This window comes from Bubalus bubalis, chromosome 9, assembly GCF_019923935.1.
Source record: "Bubalus bubalis isolate 160015118507 breed Murrah chromosome 9, NDDB_SH_1, whole genome shotgun sequence".
NCBI lineage: Eukaryota > Metazoa > Chordata > Mammalia > Artiodactyla > Bovidae > Bubalus > Bubalus bubalis.
The window spans coordinates 140,042-152,498 of NC_059165.1; the positions used below are offsets into that span (position 1 = coordinate 140,042).

Below are 12,457 nucleotides of genomic sequence, written 5' to 3' on the forward strand. Positions count from 1 at the left end.
TAAGATTTGAATATATAGAGAACTCCTATATACCAACAAGAGAAAAACACATAAAAATACATAAAAATTACTGAAAAACAGAGCAAAGAATAGAAAAGAGAATATAATGATCAGGATTGGTCAGATGTACATGCTGATAAAGAGGCAGATTCAAAGTATCAGTGATACTAGATTGGTAAAGCCTTGCAATTTAGCAGCATCCATAAAAGAATGTAAAATGAATATATTATTTCTCTCATGGAAGCTACTTCTTGGAATATATACTAAATATTTTCACTTGTACATAATATGCCTCAAGGATATTTATTACAATATTATGTATAATTTTTAAAATTAGAAAAAAACATTTGATTTGAACTGGGTAAATAAATTATAGAACTCACAGTATGAAAAACCACATAGCGACTAAAGAAATGAAAAAATCCAGAAGTATTAAATGTGATAGAATTATGGTCCCAAAGAATGGTCTATGCTCCAGTCTTAGGACTGTGAACATGCCATGCAGCATGGCAAAGGGGCTTTGCAGATGTAGTTAGGATTATGAATCACTGTTGCCTTAAAATACAGAGATTACCTTGGATTATCCAGATGGTCCCAATGTAACTGTATGAGGCTTTAGAAGCAGAAGAGGCAGGCAGAAGAGTCAGTGAAACAGACCTAAAACGTGAGAAGAATCTGACGTGCCTTTGCTGGTGTGAAGATGAAGAAGACCAAGTATTGAGACAATCATAAGCAATGGAATAAGCTTGGAAGCACATTCCTTACCCTAGCCTCCAGGGAGAAGCGCAGCCTAATGACACCCTGATGCGGGAACTGTGGGAGTCTATTCCCACTGCGTCTCACTCTGCCCTACAGAATGCAAGATAATGTATGGTGCTGTGAGTGTTTGAGTTTGTGGTAATTTGTGATGCAGCAACAGGAAACTAATACATCAGTGGCAAAACTTTCCAAGGTGTATTGTTAAGCAAAGAAATAAATAAGACTGCAACATAAAAAGAAACAAATGCACTTAAGTATATTGCATTATTTATATTTTTTATGCTAGACGCCACATAGCCTCAGCCACAGCCATCATTCCTTCTTTCTGATCACTGATCTGTGTTTCAGCTTATTTTCTAAGACATGACAAATAGTTTTGAAAACCTTTGAAAATACTTGCTGTGGTTAATGCTCTGAAGTGGCAAAATTGATTCTGTGACATAAAAAAAAACACCCAGGAGAGCACAGTAGAAATGCATGAGAACACAATTAAGTACTAGACATGAAAAAACAAACTGAAACACTTGTTAGTGAGTGAGTCTTTGAAAGGCCTAAAAACAAATGACATTCAAGTTTATCCTTGAATGTGGAATTTTGGATTCCTAATTTACTTTCCATGTTTTGAGTTAATTAGACTGAATACATTATGTTAGGAAATAAATGCATCACACTTTGATCAGTAAGAGTAGGTTGGTCTGGGTGTGACAGGCAGAATTTTATAAACGACCACCATGTATAACTAGTTCTTATAATAAATGCCCATCCATCTGAGTGTCGGTGGACTCTATAAATGTGATGAGGCAGCATTCCTTGGACTATATTAATTTACATGACAACAAGAAGATGATTCAGATAGGTTTAATCAAATCACATGTACCCTTGAAAAGCAGAGAGTTTTCTCTGGTTAGCAGCAGAAAAGGAAGTCAGAGATTTGAAAGGCTTTCTCCCTGAGGTTGTGGGGAAGCACGTGGCAAGGAATGAGGCAACCCCGAGGCGCTGAAAGCAGGCCCTGGCTGAAAGCGCGGGAACAGGGCCGCCAGCCGCACAAACATGGGGAAGTGAACCCGGCCAGTGAGCTGGGAAGCTCAATGCGTTTAGAAGCAGATTCTTGCTCAGAGTTTCCAAATAACCACCCGGACAACTAACACCTTGGTTTCCAGTTTTGTGAGACTAAGCATGGAACCCAACAGAACCGCCTGGACTTTTGACCTACAGAACTGAGAGATAATCAGTTGTTTCAAGCTGCTAAATTTGTGGTAATTCGTTACTCAGAAATAGAAAAACAAATATACTGGGTATTTTGCAGTTAGTAAATGGCAAACTGTTCATGGGATTCTTCCATGAACAGTTTACTGCTGGATATTAAAAAAAAGTAAGGAAATTTCAGAAAAACACCCTATTTCAGCTTCATTGACTACATTGAAGCCTTTGACTTTGTGGATCACAGCAAACTACAGAGCATTATTAAAGAGATCAGAATACCAGACCACCTTACCTGTCTCCTGAGAAACCTGTATGCAGGTCAAGAAGCAACAGTTAGAACCAGACATGGAACAATGGACTGGTTCAAAATTGGGTAAGGAGTATATCAAAGCTGTATATTGTCACCCTGCTTATTTAACTTACATGCAGAATACATTATGTGAAATGCTGGGCTGGATGAATCACAAACTGGAATCAAGATTGCCAGGAGAAATATCAATAACCTTAGATATGCAGATGATACCACCCTAATGGCAGAAAGTGAAGAGGAACTAAAGAGCCTCTTGATGAAGAGGAGAGTGAAAAAGCTGGCTTAAAACTCAACATTCAAAAAATGAAGATCATGGCATCCAGCCCCATCCCTTTATGGCAAATAGAAGGCGAAACAGTGGAAACAGTGACAGACCTTTTCTGGGCCTCCAAAATCACTGCGGATGGTGACTGCAGGCATGGAATTAACAGAGCTTGCTCCTTGGAACTGAATATTCGTGTCCCCCAGAATTCATATGTTGAAGCCCTAATCCCCAGTGGAATGTTATCTGGAGCTGAAGCCTTTGGAGGTAAGTTTGGAGGTAAGTTTAGATGAGGTTTGGAGGGTGGAATTCCTGTGATGGAATCAGGGCCCTCAGAAGACAACGGGAAGACCAGACTTGCTCTCCCCTGTGAGGACAGGGCGGGAAGGCTGCAGTCTGTAAACCAGGGCAAGCCTGCGCTTGGAATCAGACCAAGCTGGCGTCCTGTTTGGGGACATCCAGAACTGTGGCGATGGCAATGGCACCCCACTCCAGTACTCTCGGCTGGAGAATCCCAGGGACGAGGGAGCCTGGTGGCTGCAGTCCATGGGGTCGCTAGGAGTCGGACACGACTGAGCGACTTCACTTTCACTTTTCACTTTCATGATTGGAGAAGGAAATGGCAACCCACTCCAGTGTTCTTGCCTGGAGAATCCCAGGGATGGGGGAGCCTGGTGGGCTGCTGTCTATGGGGTCACGCAGAGTTGGACACGACTGAAGCAACTCAGCAGCAGCAGCAGAACTGAAAGAATAAATCTTTTTCTTTAAGCCTTCCAATCTGTGGTATTCTTTTACAGCAGCCTGAACAGGTTAACAAAGTTGTTGACGCGAAACCCCTACAAAGAACCTCCCTACCCAAATGAAACTTAGTGCCCCTGTGTCTTCTGTTGAGAAACTCTCAGTCTTAGCCAGAGTGAGTAAGCTGGATTTTTTGTGAGTGCTCCTTGTTCAGAAGCTACACATCTGAGATTGGACCAAAGATAAGACATCAAGTAAAGTTTTGTTTCCATGACTGGTGCTACAGGCTACGAACTAGGCCTCTGCCTATTGGTTACTTTGACATCTTCCATTGAATTATACATTTCTCATTTATGAAGCAGGCAAAATACTTTGTAAAACTTTTTCAGAATTTGTTTTTGAATTATTTAATAATACTAAAATCAAAATCCCATGTTCAAGGAATGAAGTTAACAAGACTATTATTATAATAATGCCTGAAAGTGCTTCTTCTGAACGAGAAATTTTTAAAAAAAGTATTCTACCTTACTCTTCCAGAGAATTATTCATTGTTTTTTCCACAGTATTTCTTAATTAACTGCTCCCAAAATATATATATTTTTTAACTGCAGCCATGAAATTAAAAGATGCTTGCTCCATGGAAGAAAAGCTATGACAAACCTAGACAGGGTATTGAAAAGCAGAGACACTACTTTGCTGACAAAGGTCCATCTAGTGAAAGGTATGGTTTTTCCAGTAGTCATGTATGGATGTTAGAGTTGGACTATAAAGAAAGCTGAGAGCTGAAGAATTGATGCTTTTGAACTGTGGTGTTAGAGAAGACTCTTGAGAGTCCCTTGGACTGCAAGTAGATCAATCCAGTCAATCCTAAAAAGAATTGGTCCTGAATATTCATTGGAAGGACTGATGCTGAAGCTGAAACTCCAATACTTTGGCCATCTGATGCAAAGAGCCAACTCATTTCAAAAGACCCTGATGCTGGGAAAGATTGAAGGTGGGAGAAGGGGTCAACAGAGGATGAGATGGTTGGATGGCATCACTGACTCAATGGACATGAATCTGAGTAAACTCCAGGAGTTGGTGATGAACAGGGAGGTCTGGCGTGCTGCGGTCCACGGGGTTGCAAAGAGTCGGACATGACTGAATGACTGAACAACAGCAAATGAATGGGTCAAAGACATCAGATGTAGAAGATTCACACAGATCCATGTAATTCAAAAGAGGACTTCATTTTCTCAAGACAGAGGATACTTCAGCTTCTGGGCAGGCAACCACTACTGGAGAGCATGGAGATAAACTTCATGGTCCCACCCCCACGCTTCAGTAGATAATCCATGAAAGACAACACGAAAAGTGTCAGCTAGAGTCTCACCTAGTTACTCTACGATCCTTGGAAAGAAGCACACTTGCAAAGAAGGATCACTGTTCACCTTCAAGCCACAATACTTTGATGTCTCCCACTCAACATTCTTCCTTAAAAGGGGATCGCTGTTAAAGCAGTCTTTCCAGCTGGGAGTCATTCCCTTGCAGCCCATACAAGAGGTTGTCACACACAAACTACATCAACATAAAGAAGAGACTGTCCTCCCAGAGACTCCATTGTGGGTGGTAGAATCGTTTGCTCAGCTTTTTCTGAATATCAGCTTTGCAGAGCATTGAGGGTCAGAGGAACAGAATATACAGATGTGCAATATGGCATAACAGGAACAGAAAATAGCCCAAATTGCCAATTAGAGTAAGGTTTGTTTAAAACAGAAAAGGTATCATGATAATATGATAATATCTTTCCTCTCATAGCCAATGCACACCTGCTTGGAATAAGACTTTTTAAATAGAATTAAAACGTATTACCTCACTTAAAACCATATTCCCTTATAGGTGAAATCCCCATCTTTTTTTATTCCTCTTTATTCACATTAATCTTTGTAGATCATGTATATAAACAGAAACAATGCGTGCCTTTGTGCCGTTCCCACCACATAAGGACGTTCTGGGTAGTCCTCTTATGACTACCTTTTCCTTTTTTATGCTTTAAAAAAAATACTGCCACGATTAACTAGAAAAATCTTTCCTGCTCTTTCTTGAGGTTATTCGGTTCTGCTGCTCCACAGTCAGGGATTCTGTGGCTCTCATTCCTTTAGCAACTGAAATCCGACAACAGTTGTGAATGAACTTCTAAAGATTTCAATGCAAGGACATTAAGTCAGGATCAGGTCATGTCTACTCAGTAATCTCATGTTCGTGACCCTTCAGTAGGCTTCTGAATAGTGAAGACATTATCTCAATTCTGAGGTACTTCCTTCAAAGGAAGGTAACTTAGATGTTATTTTTATTCTCTTTTTGGTGTTAAATTTTCCCAGACACAGGTACTGTGTCTCATGTTTACTTTCTAAGCTCTCCTCAGGACCAACAGCACGTGCTGTGTGTGGGGAACATGGTCATCCTGAGCTAGAGGCTTTGGTTGGCCTCTTAAAACGTTTTTTTAGTTTTTGCTGTTGTTGTGTTATTCATCATTTGTTTTCAGCTGGAGGAGAAGCAAAAGAAGAGTACAAAAGGGAAATATGTAGGAGAAGGAAACAGAAATTGAAGAAAAAAGTCACTAGAGAAACTATGAGAAGGCAGTGAATGAAGCCTGGAGAGCAGGAGGGCAGAGGGGAGGGGAGAAGGCACCGCGCTGCAGGTGACGGGGCCAGTTCAATTGGGTTCTGGTCTGCCGGTGAGGGGGGCCAGTTCAATGGGGTTCTGGTCAAAGCTGCACGTCCTCTGCTCTACACGCTCCCCACTCTGGTTTACTGCTCATCCTCTCTACGCCTTCACATATAAATAAGTCTTCACTAATAAACACTGACAGTGGAAGTCCAAGGGGAGCTCTGCATGGCCTTAGCTGTTAGCATATTTCACTCACAACATCACAAACCACGTCACTTCAGATGATTTTCATTTCTTGCTGGACATCTCCACAACCTCTTCACTGGCCTCCCTGCTCCTGGACGTCATGCTACCACGAGGAAGGGTGGTCCTGCAGTCAAAGTCCCTCAGGCCTCTTCACCCACAGAAAAACGGACCCTCTTCCACAAATCATGCAAGCCTCTCAGGATAGGCTCCCTGCCTCTCACTCAAGCCCTAGTTCTCAAGTGTGCTTTCAGTTCAGTTCAGTTCAGTCACTCAGTCATGTCCGACTCTTTGCAACCCCATGAATCGCAGCATGCCAGGCCTCCCTGTCCATCACCAACTCCCAGAGTTCACGCAGACTCACGTCCATTGAGTCAGTGATGCCATCCAGCCATTTCATCCTCTGTCATCCCCTTCTCCTCCTGCCCCCAAACCCTCCCAGCATCAGAGTCTTTTCCAATGAGTCAACTCTTCGCATGAGGTGGCCAAAGTACTGGACTTTCAGCTTTAGCATCATTCCTTCCAAAGAAATCCCAGGGCTGATCTCCTTCAGAATGGACTGGTTGGATCTCCTTGCAGTCCAAGGGACTCTCAAGAGTCTTCTCCAGCACCACACTTCAAAAGCATCAATTCTTCGGCGCTCAGCCTTCTTCACAGTCCAACTCTCACATCCATACATGACCACTGGAAAAACAATAGCCTTGACTAGACGAACCTTTGTTGGCAAAGTAATGTCTCTGCTTTTTGAATATGCTATCTAGGTTGGTCATAACTTTCCTTCCAAGGAGTAAGTGTCTTTTAATTTCATGGCTGCAGTCACCATCTGCAGTGATTTTGGAGCCCAGAAAAATAAAGTCTGACACTGTTTCCACAGTTTCCCCATCTATTTCCCATGAAGTGATGGGACCAGATGCCATGATCTTAGTTTTCTGAATGTTGAGCTTTAAGCCAACTTTTTCACTCTCCACTTTCACCTTCATCAAGAGGCTTTTTAGTTCCTCTTCACTTTCTGCCATAAGGGTGGTGTCATCTGCATATCTGAGGTTATTGATATTTCTCCTGGCAATCTTGATTCCAGCTTGTGCTTCTTCCAGTCCAGTGTTTCTCATGATATACTCTGCATATAAGTTAAATAAGCAGGGTGACAATATACAGCCTTGATGTACTCCTTTTCCTATTTGGAACCAGTCTGTTGTTCCATGTCCAGTTCTAACTGTTGCTTCCTGACCTGCATACCAATTTCTCAAGAGGCAGATCAGGTGGTCTGGTACTTCCATGTCTTTCAGAATTTTCCACAATTTATTGTGATCCACACAGTCAAAGGCTTTGGCATAGTCAATAAAGCAGAAATAGATGTTTTTCTGGAACTCTCTTGCTTTTTCCATGATCCAGCAGATGTTGGCAATTTGATCTCTGGTTCCTCTGCCTTTTCTAAAACCAGCTTGAACATCTGGAAGTTCACGGTTCACATATTGCTGAAGCCTGGCTTGGAGAATTTTGAGCATGACTTCACTAGCGTGTGAGATGAGTATAATTGTGCGGTAGTTTGAGCATTCTTTGGCATTGCCTTTCTTTGGGACTGGAATGAAAACTGACCTTTTCCAGTCCTGTGGCCACTGCTGAGTTTTCCAAATTTGCTGGCATATTGAGTGCAGCACTTTCACAGCATCATCTTTCAGGATTTGAAATAGCTTATCTGGAATTCCATCACCTCCACTAGCTTTGTTCATAGTGATGCTTTCTAAGTCCCTCTTGACTTCACATTCCAGGATGTCTGGCTCTAGGTCAGTGATCACACCATCGTGATTATCTGGGTCGTGAAGATCTTTTTTGTACAGTTCTTCTGTGTATTCTTGCCATCTCTTCTTAATATTTTCTGCTTCTGTTAGGTCCATACCATTCCAAAGACCAGCAGTTCACACCTTTGCCTTTGGTCTATTATGATCTATAACAATTTACTGGAGAAAAGGAATATTCCTGAAATTGCCTTTTTTTTTTCATACTGGTTGCTTACCAAAGAAGAATCTTTTTCTCTTAAAACCCAACACAGACATAACCTCCTCTGGCAAGATTTTTCTGATTCAGTTTCTTTCTAGATGTTTTGAATAGCTTTGCCTTCTGTAATGTCTTTGAATTTGCAAAATGCATCAGTTGGTACACATATATATTCTTACAGCTATGTGCCAATGTATGCTCTATAAACTAGTGAACTTCTTAATCTCTGTATCCAAGATTTTGGCACATACCAGAGAATTAGCTAATGGTTGAACTGAATGACTGACATCATTCAACATTTACAGAAGCACCAAGTCATTTAGAATGTAACAACTGACATGATGTTTTATATATAGAAATTGGAAAATTTCTAGACATGTACTTCAGAATTTATTGTGATTCACCTGGTAATCAAAAGAGAGAAGGCCACTCAGAATTTGATAAACTTTTGATATTGTTATCATTGCCAATAATGACGTACAGAAACATTCTGTACATTAGAGCAAAATACCTCCTTCCCAGGCATTATTTTTAGATCTCCATGTTCTTAATACTGAGCTATAATTTTCAGAAGGTAGATTATTTTTTTGCTCCAATTTTTTTTCTGATAAAATGTCCCTGCTATGCCTGAGCCACTGATCTATTTTATTCTATGTTTATAAATAAAAAACATTAGAATATTAACAGAACTGTATTTCTTCTCTGATGAATGTAATCTCTCAATTCTTAGAAACTACATTTACTTTTACTGGTAAAATTCTCATTATATTTTAATGCCTTCAGCCTTGCACCAAAATCTATTCTCCAAAGTAAATATCACAGGAACTGACAAACTCAAAAAACAAAACCACCCACATTTGCTGTTCTAGTCTCTCAATGCTTATTAACTCCACAGAAGAATCTTTTTATTGACAATAAGTGTACTCAAGCAGAAACAACATTCACAAGAACAAGTGCCAGAAACAAGCTTAATGTTAGTAACCTTAAACCTCACTGTCCCTTTGAATCATACTTAATCCTGATTTAACAGTATGTTGGGGGCTTCCCATGGTGCAGTGGTAAAAATCTGCCTGCCAATGCAGGAGATGCAAGAGATGCAGGTTGGATCCCTGGGTCAGGAAGATGCCCTGGAGAAGGAAATGGCAGCCCACTCCAGTATTCTTGCCTGGAGAATCCCATGGACGGAGGAGCCTGGCAGGCTGCAGTCCACGGGGTCTCACAGAGTCAGGCGCGACTAGCACAGATACACACGGCACGCTGGTGTGTGCTTTACACTCAGTGAAGTTCAGTTTTTAGACAACTGCGGCACCAGAATCCCTTTGTCCAGGAGTATGCCCTTCCTGTCACGTTTACATGGATGGAAAAGTATGCAGCGTGCTCTGACACACAGCCATTATTAGTATATACGCAAACGTTTATTCAAGAGTAAGTCCAGTGCCTCTCGCTTCAAGTAACAAGACACACAACTTAACGCGGCAGAAATACTGAGAGGTGTCAAACAGAACTCCAAATGCATTCTCTGCCCTCTTCAGCACAGTTATGTTTCTCCTTATAATTACAAGACAGCAAAAGCAGCTCCCAGCATCACAGACAGACTCCAAGATGACAGTGAAGAGGAGAGAAGACCTTTCCGCCCTTGGTCCTCCTTTTATTAAAGGGAAACTTTTCCAACAGTTCATGAGTAGATGGCCCCTCAGAACCCACTGGTGGGCACTGGGTCATATGCCCTTGGCAGCAAGGGAGGATGAGGAAAGAGGTTCTAGCCCTTTCCATCTTTATAAAAGTACACTGGTTCTGTCAACAGGAATTAGAGGTCAGATGGAAGAAGGCTTAAACATGTCAAAAAATGTAAAGCTGAATAACACATATATTGCCCTTTATAAACATAGATAGTAAGTTTTTAATGCTGCTGCATTTGTTTTGATTTCATTGACCTCCAGAACCATTTCACACACATTAGTAAAGACTATGAAAACTTTAAAGAGTCTATGAATAGAAATAGAAATTTTCAGAATTGATTTTTGTTTTCAAATAACTTACAGTACCATTTATTAAGGTATTGTCTCTCAACTTTAACTTTGCCTTTTACAGTCCTTTGTGAAGCTGGGATGAGTTACCAGCCACACTCTTCCTCGCTGGTTTCCCGTGTGACTCTGTGTTAGAGGGCACCAGGGAGACAGTGGAGGCTGGAAGAGGATGAAGGCACTTGCTCCTTTTCTGAGCCTGTCCCATGCACTTCTGAAACACTTCTTCACCTTGCAGGGGCAGATCCTTTGGACAGCAGCCATTGTTTCCAGTTTTCCAGCGCTCATAGAACCAATTCCGGGCCCCTCTTCAGTGATACTCACACTGGTTGGCTAGAACACTCTTCTCCAAGGTCTGAGGAGCAGCTTCATGGGCAGGTCCTCACAGTCGGCCTGCACACAGGACTATAGAGCACCTCCTTTACACTTCTAAACTTTAATCATCCAGCCTCTTTACTGGGTTTCTCCAGTCTAACAGGAGGCTCCATCTTGAAGCTGCTACCTCTACAATAGATCAGCTTAGTGTTTCCCTTTTGTCTTTCCAGTTCTTCAATGCTGCTGCTAAGTAGCGTCAGTCGTGTCCGACTCTGTGCGACCCCATAGACGGCAGCCCACCAGGCTCCCCTGTCCCTGGGATTCTCCAGGCAAGAACACTGGAGTGGGTTGCCATTTCCTTCTTCATTGCAGGAAAGTGAAAAGTGAAAGTAAAGTCGCTCAGTCGTGTCTGACTCTTTAGCATTAATTCTTTATCTTAATTCTAACAGGCTAAGTTTATTTAAATTTAAATGTATTTAAATTTAAATTTATTTAAAAGAAATTTATCTCTTTTTTAGGGGAGATTACAGATTTTAAAAATTTAACAAAAGGAACTTCCACTATTTCATCCTTTTTTGCATCCTTATAATCATGTTCATTTCCTCTCTTTCTTCAGTGTTCAGATACCATAACCTTAAAGGGTTAGATGACTTTGTTTGCAACTCTTCATGCCCATCACTATAATATTTAAAACAATTCAAACAAAAGAATCTATTTTTTTTGAGATAGCAGACATATTTAATATTTCTTCAACCATTTCCTTTTATTTTGTTAAATTCACTGTACACTCTATATTGCAAGTTTCTCCAGGCTCCAAGTTTATGGCTTTGAAATTAATATATGCCCAAGAGAACTGTGGTTAGCAAAAGAGAGAAGGCAGCATCAGGGGTGGATAAAAGAGAATGATGGTGATTTTTCTGAAAATAGAGGAACAGTAGGATATCAGTGGTAACAAGGAAAGGACTAGAGGTTGCAGAGACAGTGAGCTACCAGAGGAGATGAAATATTCCCTGGTTCTCTCTATAAGTAAATAGAAAAGAGGGCTTTAAGCTTTGGCCTTGTGCTTTATGACAGATGACATGATGACCTGTCCCAAATGTCAAGACTGACTAGACTGTTTAACTTGGGACAATCTGGAATTTATTTCAAGAGGCTGAGTATCAAGAAGGCTTAAAGACTGCACTTAAAGACTGAATGAATGAATTCAAACCCAAAGGGGAAACATCTTTCATATTCACTGTAAAAGCTTTTAAAAATGCTATCTAAAGCTAAAAAGCAGAAGAAGCAAGATTACAGTTACACAAATAGTGTGAAATATTTGGGGCAAGACTTGAGATGACATAGGGGCGAAGAGAAGGGTTTTAAGGTTTGTCGCCTGAGGGGTACAGTTATGCTTGCAACGTATTTCCCAAGAGCCTTGAAGTTTTCAACTTCTGTGGGTTGGAAAACAAGCATAGATACAGTCTTAAAAGTGTGTGATTCAGGAGAAATGTGAGCTACATCAATGATTACTTAGTTCCCAACTGTCTTATTTTTTATAGTTCGCTATAGCCATGTAGCTGACAACAAACTATTTCATAAATGCCAGCTACTTCTCACAAGCTTTAAATTGCTTCTTTCTACCTGTGAAACACTAAGAAAAATCACTTTAATTTTTTTCTCCAAATTAACCCTTATTTTCAGCAATCAGAGAAAATTTGATTTTTATAAAACTTCTCTCAAAGAATGTTTGACTTGAATGTAGTAACCTGCTTCCTAAACTGAAGCTTTGTAAAGCTTTGTGAGTAGGTAAAATAATACGGTTTTTGTTTTAAATTTGTTCTGGCTTTAGATTCAATAAAAGGATCACCAAAGTGTCCAAGGATGTACTGCTGCTGCTGCTAAGTCACTTCAGTCGTGTCTGACTCTGTGCGATCCCATAGACGGCAGCCCACCAGGCTCCCCCGTCCCTGGGATTCT

At 40.9% G+C, this 12,457-nt stretch overlaps 1 protein-coding gene across 1 annotated transcript in view; it reads right to left on the reverse strand.

Moving 5' to 3' along the window:
• CAMK4 (calcium/calmodulin dependent protein kinase IV) overlaps positions 1 to 12,457 on the reverse strand; it is a 259,853-nt gene that overhangs the window by 66,554 nt on the left and 180,842 nt on the right. The gene's annotated exons all lie outside the window — the stretch shown is intronic.